Below are 8667 nucleotides of genomic sequence, written 5' to 3'. Positions count from 1 at the left end.
CATATTGGGAATACAGTTCGGGATTGTGTGAGTGGGGGAAGGAAGCAGGAGAATACACATGTGTTGCATTCTAGTACTGCAATTATCAAATACAGTTATTTAAAACGTGTTCTTACATTTGTATTCATTCTATAAAACCCCCAAACATATGTGTGCATAATTACGTTTTAAAATAAAATGTTTTTATAAGATGATATTATTAAATGACTTTCAGCCGTGAAAAGAGTGAAATATAGAGCAATATTACATTTACAACACTCAATGTGGAGAGATTCAGTACCTGTGATCTAAACAAAGATAAAGAATTGATGTTAGAAATTAGAGAAACATACCAGATTTATGGTCGAGATATTTGTTTAATTGTATAGCTATGTTTAGTACTAGTCGATTAAATCCATTTAAATTAGTATAAACTTTTATTCGTCACTGTTTTCATTTCTTAAAGTACTATCAGCAGTAATTTAAATTGATATACTTTTTTATGTTGCGTTCAGAATTATGTTTAACTCAATACTTTATTAAATAAAAAAAAAGAAACCGATTGTATGTAATACGTTGAAAATACACATCAATGGGTCTAGAATAACTGGACTGACCTTGTTAAAAGACCTCTAGAGGGTAGACGCCTGATTATTGTGTTTGTTGAAATTGAGAAAACTTACCTGCAGGCTAAAGAGCTCGTTGCAAACTATCTGCAGACTATATATATCAGACTGTACTAACCACAGGATCAGAAGCTATTAGTTCGTTGTTAACATTACCGATACACGTTTTAGACTATTTGTGTATCGGCTTCATTCCATAAAATTACCAAATACATAAAGTCAACACAGCTGACCGCAGTCAAGTATAGGACTTTACTGCCCTTATCCGCACTGTTGTTTTCTGCTGTGGGCGTTGGTTGCTCGGGCAACGCTTTTCTTTTTTTTTTTAAGAGGTTAAAAGGCCATGTGAGGGGGTGAGTATGGACAGACAAGAGTGAACACAATTGCAAACAATAGATTCAACCCAAAATGTCATCCTCAAATCCTCTACTTGCTAACAGTGAGGGAGAAGTCGTCTAATTTTCGGGCAATTTTTTTTTTTTTTTTCCAAATTCGTGTGAATGATTTTTTTCAAAATCGGGTAGAATTATTTAATGGTGAAATCGGGTGTATTTTTGAAAAAATATATAATCAAGAAAGAATAAATATTCGGGTAGAAATCGGGTTTCCTTTAGAAATAAATAAACAAATGCTTAAGCACAATGTGTTGTCAACAGTTCTCCAACGTATGTATATTTCCACACATTAGGGTATGCAAACTTTTGACTACATCTCTCTCTCTCTCTCTCTCTCTCTCTCTCTCTCTCACACACACACACACACACACACACACACACACACACACACATACTGTATATGGAGGCATTTCTCCGTTCCAATCAAGTTTTATTTTGTAGTGGAGTTATAATTGCACACAGAACATACAAAAACTGAACAACTTTATTCCATACTGTTTTACAAAGAGAAACGATCGACTGTTACATCTAAATGCTCTTGGCTTAAACGCACACAATTACAAAACAAATAACTGGGAAGAAAAGTGTGCACAAAAAGCAAAAACCTAAAGCTATATTGCTGTAATTTTGAAAAATCTCTCTCTCTCTCTCTCTCTCTCTCTCTCTCTCTCTCTCTCTCTCTCTCTCTCTCTCTCTCTCTCTCTCTATATATATATATATATATATATACTCGTTTATTCATATACAACAGTATGTGCCTATTCCAAGAGTATATAGCTGCAGAATGAACACTCCCACAGCGTAGCTCACACAGGGTAGCTTGCACAGCGTAGCTCACACAGAGTATCTCAGGGTAGATACTGTGTATCACCGTTATCATGTGATCGGGCTATGGCATATAATGAAGACGTCTATTACGAGTTGCTCACGCAGCACTACCCTGCGTGAGCTACGCGATGGGAACCTTAATTCTGCAGCAATACCCCACTCGCCTATTTGGGGAGTTTTTGGGTTTGACCGGAACGCAGAAAAAAAGCATGGGGCGGGTTAAACCGGGTAAAAACCGAAAATCAGACGCCCTAATTATACATCAGTGGCAAGTGTATGTGCGGCAGGATGGGGGCAGGGGTTTCAAGGTTTTAAGGTGGTTAAATGAATGCCCTATTGTATGTGCGTTAACTGAGCGGCTGAGAGCGATCATTTTCCAGCTCAGATCAGATCGATGAAATCTACTCTGCTCGGAGGGTGCGGAACTGAACATGCAGTTAAGTTGGTTATTTCGCTGAGTGGCTCAGTTACTTAACGCACGCTCTGTTTAAAATCTGGCTGAGCCACAAAACATAGTAAATGCATAGTGTAACCGCTGTTTTAATTCCGTGCGTCTTTTGAAATCCGTATTTCTCAAATGCAAAAAGAACCTATGAAGAGTGGCTCAGATTCAAATTGGCGCATACCAAGTTAACCTAAAAAAAAAAAAAAAAAAACACACACACACAAAAAAAACCACTTACAAGAAAATCAATACAAGTTAAGATAAAGTATTGATGGATCACTTTGTTGTTTACCTGTCTTTTTCACTGACCCGAGAGTAAACATCCGGTTTGAATTCATGGTTGTTAAGTAATGAGTTTGGAACTATGTAAATGATTAGTTGTGTTTTGTCAGAAGCAGAAACAACGATCTGTTTGATAATCACATGTATTAAAGTATGTATTTTCTTCCTGGGCAGTAAGTAATGTCTAGATGTTTTAATTTAACAGTTGTCACTCTGGACTAGAAAGAAAGACACTGTTGGATCTTGGTAATTGAGTGTCATATAGCCCAATCATCCGGAATACACATTCAATTCTCGTAAACAGTGGGAAGCAAGGAAATGTACTCCTTGAGCTGGAAATATCACCCACTTGGTTTCTTTGTGGCGATCAAGCTCGTACTATTGGACACGCCCGTATTCATCTAATTTACGTCTATACCCCTGAGTCAAGTAATTGTTTCGCTATATCTAAGCCTACAAAAAAAACTATCACAATGTATAACATTATAACGAATCTTACTACACATGGGGACAGATTGTTGCCATATTTCAGTTTAAGAAATCATATACATCAAATGCTTTTATTAATGAACGTGAATCCAGTTTTAGTAAAGAAATAAAAACAAATGAGAAATTGAAATGTTACACTGACTACGATAACTTAAAGGAAAGCAACATTTTTGTTGGGGGGAGATCTTCCTACCGTACCTGTTTCCTAAATAACATGACACAGCGGGTTTGATTTGTTCCCTGTGAGAATTCTTTGTTCAGTCTACAGCTGTTTCAGTGATCCTTGTGCCCTGTGATGCGATATTGTGATGGGCAGTGTGAGGTGCTGATTTCTTTAGTTTCCCTTGTTTGCACTGCTCCGTTTGCTTTTTAGCGTTAACCAATGCAGATAAAGCCACTGTGACAGCTGTCCTTGGGGACAATGGCTCTGTTGGCAGATGTCCTCTAAACAGTCTGCTTACAGCTCTAGTTTACTCCAACGCTTATGACCTGGCCTTGTAAACGATAATAAACCACCAAGAAGGACATACGCAATCTGCCAGGTTTAAATTGAATACTTGCTGCCAAACACCATGTTTTTGCCTTCTCTTTAATAGATGCATTTTAAAAGGTTCAGCGATATGTCATATATATTTGATTGTTTTTGTTTTTTATTAGGAGATCCAGATGAATTTTACTGTAAACATCAGTTACAGTAATATACTAGCTTTGTTTCCACCTTCTTTTCTTTTTCCAACCTACTTACTTATCCGTTTTAAGTAAGTTTGGCATACGACTGGTTTCACAGACCCCGTTCAGCACTAAGTTTGCATTGTCTAATGTTATTTTAGGAAAGGCAATCCAAGATTAGTGCTAATCAATGTATGTGAAAGTAAACAATAATGTACACTTAGACACACAACTGCCTTATATGCATTACTATCATTGTAAATAGCCATCTCAATTGTTTTTGTTTGATCACAGTCAAATCTTGTTAATATACTAAAGGATGTTTTCATTTAAAAACCCCTGGGAATTCATTTGTTAATTCTCTGAATTTTACAGGGAGAATGTATTCATTCTCAGGATAATAATTTAACTGACTGCCAATAGTTTATTATTTTTTAAAATGAAAAACACAGCAGGGATAATTAAACTTATTATTATTATTATTATTATTATTATTATTATTATTATTATTATTATTATATGTATTTTACATGTAATGGTCTAGAAAACTACAGTAAATTATCTAAAAATGATAAGGGTCTTGCAAGAAAGTTTTTATGTAAATGAAAGGTAAGAATAAAAACATTCATAAATCTTACCTGTTGTGCAATACCATTCACTATAGGTACCGAATGTGCAGTTTAGGTAGACAAAACATTATAAACACCGGGTACTACATTTGGTAAAAGAAAGGTAGGCCTACCAGCATAGGCAGTATGAGATCAAATTTATCTTACCTGAATTCTGTTCCACTGATTAACTACACACTTTTTTTATGTCTATCATGGTACCCCCGCTCATTTTCAATTTGTTTAGACATATGCTCCAGACTCCTACAAAAAAATGACATTGAATTGAAGTTGAGTTCAATTCTTAACATGTGCTTAAAACATTTTCATGGGGTGCATATGAGGGCTGAGTGTTAGAAGACAGACAGGACAGACATAACTCTCACTAGTCGGAGGACCTAGAGGAGCTTCATCGCTTGGTCTGGGAAACAGATAGGTCATGCAAGGCAGGTCATGAGAGAGGCCAGAACCCGAGGCAGGGGGAGTGAGCTTCACTGCCCTCCCAAAGATAGAACCCCCGGCTTCAACAAACCTCACTGTGAATAAAAGACTGCTTGCTGCACACATAGAATACAAGTTAGAAGTGACAACATAAAATGTTAGTAAAATGACTATGGATTGGAGGCCGTCTGCACTGTGGAGAGGAAAACCACCCCATTCTTAACTTTTCAAATGGGGGAAAACCTCTGGTGGACCTGGCAGAGAGGGTACCCCCACTCCGGGCATGCTAACAATGAATTGCTGGGTTACTGCAATGTCTGAGGGAGGTGTTCTGATGTAAGTCTCTACAGCTGCTGAAGACCAGCACCACATGTTCTTGATAAGTTGCTGGTTTAATCCTGCGCTTGCTGATGAGGTAGCTGCTCCTATCAGGAAGGTGTGTGGTGTATAGAATTGAGGGGGCAAGGCTGTCCTTGAGGTGAGTACAGATAGATTAGATGTCTCGTGATAATTGTCCTGGATACATCCGTGAACAGCGGTTCTGATGGGAGAGCATAGTTCCTTGTGGCTAAATATTTAGATAGGGATGAAAACGGGCATAATGGAGTGTCAATTTTTGAAAGTTGAATAAGCTGCCCTTGCCGGAGTTGATCAGTCTTGGATATTCTGAGATACAGAAGGAAGTGGCTATCAGAGACCAGTGACAAGTCAGAGTGATGAATACCTAAAGATGGAAAACGGTTCACTGATGGAATTGTGAACTCAATGCATCACATGAAGCTGAAAAATGCTGTTAAGCACAGTGTCCCCATCGTGAGGTCGTCAGCTGGGTTGAAGCAGCCGCTTCGCAATGTATTGATCAGTTTGGAGAGAATGTCCAACGTTACCGGCTGTCTAGTTGGAGAGGATGCAGGCAGGCTCTTTACCATCCCTCGGAGCATTAGGCGTACTGCTGGAATTGAAAGCAAGGGAGGAGATGAAATGGACTTGAGATGGTACTGGTACTGGATGCCAGTAATGTATAACCAGATTGATGATGGAGCCAGTTTGAGATAGACTATAAATGCTAGCAGGATTTCTTGATTGAATGAATTAAGCGAGATCCGATTCTGAGTGCAGAATTTGGAGAAGGCTGACCATGCTGTCATGTAGGTAGCTCTGGTGGATGGAGCCAGAGCTGCAGCCATGTATTGATGCGACGACTGAAGCAGGTTGGATAGAGTTGAGTTCATCGGAATGTCAGACAGCTGAAGGGGGGGACCTGGAGTGGTGAGGGATCTGCTGCTGGAACCAGCTGCGGAATTTCCGAATCTGAAAACAGGACAAAGCATCGGCAGTGTTGCCCAGTATGTGGCGAGCTTGAATAATAAAGTTATTTGCTACTGATATCCAGACTAGGCTTCTGAGTAGTTGCATGATTATAGGGGAAGAGGAGCGCCCTTTATTGATTATGTGCACCGTGGGTGTATTGTCAATGTATAGATCAAGACCACAACATGCCAGGTACCTGCAGCATAGCAGTCAGGACATTGCGAATAGCTGTAACAAGTGCAGGCAAGCAGATTTCACATTTTATTTGCATTTGCAACCGAACATGTACACCTATAAATTATCTTAAAAAGCTCTATTGAGATTGAACGTAGCTAGGGATGAGCCTTGAATTGCCAGCCTCTTCTCATAGCCAACATTTCGTATATTTTACATTCTGCAGATCACTTTAACATTGTTCAGGTTTAGTGAGGATAAAACTGAGAACTCATCAACTTTTCATCTTTATACAAAAACAAGAATTGCCTAATAAATGCTCAGACACTTAAATTGGAAATATGAGTAATATTATGCTTGTAAATTATGTTTACGTGTTTCTCCTCTGTCAAAGCAACATTAGGTTTTTACTTCAGACTAAAAACCAAATTTCTAACCTCGTATATTCAGCATATCCACGAACTTAAAGAGCTTAGATTTACAGAAAAGATGATAAATAAGACATTTGCCAACACTTGGCATGAAACAGTCTTCATTTTGTAGGGGCAATAAATTGAAAATACACAATGGCAATGAATAAGGTTACACAAATATAACCTTAATTAACAAGACTGTTTACCCATATTTATTTTTTTAATGATTAGTCCACTAATAAAGACTAACATAAGAAAGCTGTAAAATTATTTTACAGCTTTCTTATGTTACTTGAAGAAAAAAAACCCCACCTACAGTTAAAACCACATTGAGGAAATTCATCCACATATCCTGGAAGTTATTCCTGGCAGCACTAGAGAAATATATACAGTACAAACTGTACCAGACATGGATAATTCTCAGTGGCCCTTCAAGCTCTCATTAAAGAAGCTCTCATTAAGTATCAACCCCCACTCCCCACAAGCAGTATTGTGGTATCAGTCAGATACTTTTAATTTTTTTCAAGTTCAACATTTTCTTAATACAAATATATATCCGAGAGAGACCTGGAAAGTGAATAAAAAAGAACCCTGATAGTAAGCTTCTTAAGTTCTGATTTCAACAGAAGTCCAAACCCTTGAAAACAGAAATCCAAGATCAAATCTATAAATCATGGATCTGAGTCTACACTGTGTGGAATAGTTATGTTTTAATTTAACAGAACTATAGACAGTGATGTAGGTTACTATTATTTGATTATTCAATTCAGTGTGAAGAACATGGTTTTAAAATGTTTGTTTCCCTAAAAATATTTCATGATTGAGTGTTTAAAGTTCTGGATGAAATATGTTTCAGTTGGCAGCACGGGTAGCCACTTGCTTATGGCAAGTGCTGAGAGATGTCTTTCGACATGTTGAGCACAAAATAAAATCCATTGAATTCTTTGAGAAAAAAAAAGTCCCAATCAGAACTAAATAAGGTGAAAATTAGAAAGCACTGACCTACTGCGGGAGATCAATAATGGTTTTCAGTATCTTAAACCTCCACAATGAAAAATACAATAGATTTTGTAAATGATTTCCACTTTAAAAAAAATACCAAACACACACACACTTCCGAGCAGTAGCGGGGTTCCAAAAAAATATAGGGTTATACGTCCCAACGTGTTGCTACAACTAAATAATGCGCCTATAATTTTTCCTACACTAATAACTTTAAAGTCTGTTTCAAAGCTCTTTTCAAAATGTCCGCTCTGGTGCACTGGTGTTTGAGATGTCCATTAAATTACTGCAGAAAGAGCTCTGGGTTTTCTGTTCCGTACCACATCATGGATTGTTATCGCTGTGTTACCTGTTTGACAATGTGGGCAATAATCCTTACACTATCAGTGAACTTGAGCGATATTTTATGGCAAACAATCACTCAATCAAGCATTTCTGAAAAAAGGGTAACATGAAACCCAAGTGTATTGATTATCTTTCTATAAATACAGATTTGTTACAAAAATACTATTTGAAGAGATAAAAACATTATCAGTCTTACCCGATATATACTTTACTACAAATCCAGATCTGTGTCTGAATACATGACCAGAAAACTACTTATTGTACATGTAAAATCTATATTAAATGTATTTTAAAGAAATGGGACACTAGAAAATGACACTACCCACTTCATTCCTGTATTTATTTTCTGTTACGGAAGCATAAATTCAGTATCTAACAATGACCGATTCCAATATATGACTAAAACACACCAAGATTCTATGGTGTTGTATGGTACTAAGTTAACATTTCAGCTAGTGCCTCCTACAGAGTACTGAAGTACTTTTACCTCATTCCAATATAACTTTGTGAGATTCTGATAAGTCACTGAGAATTTTCTGGGCACATTACAATGTTATACAGAATGCTCTATTCTAAAATGTATTACCAAATGCTTAAATTAGAAGTTTTTTAGTCTTATATGGATACTAACAATTATATACATGGTTACAAAGAAAACAC

Source organism: Acipenser ruthenus, chromosome 4 (genome assembly GCF_902713425.1).
Source record: "Acipenser ruthenus chromosome 4, fAciRut3.2 maternal haplotype, whole genome shotgun sequence".
Taxonomy (NCBI): domain Eukaryota; kingdom Metazoa; phylum Chordata; class Actinopteri; order Acipenseriformes; family Acipenseridae; genus Acipenser; species Acipenser ruthenus.
This window is presented reverse-complemented; position numbering follows the sequence as displayed.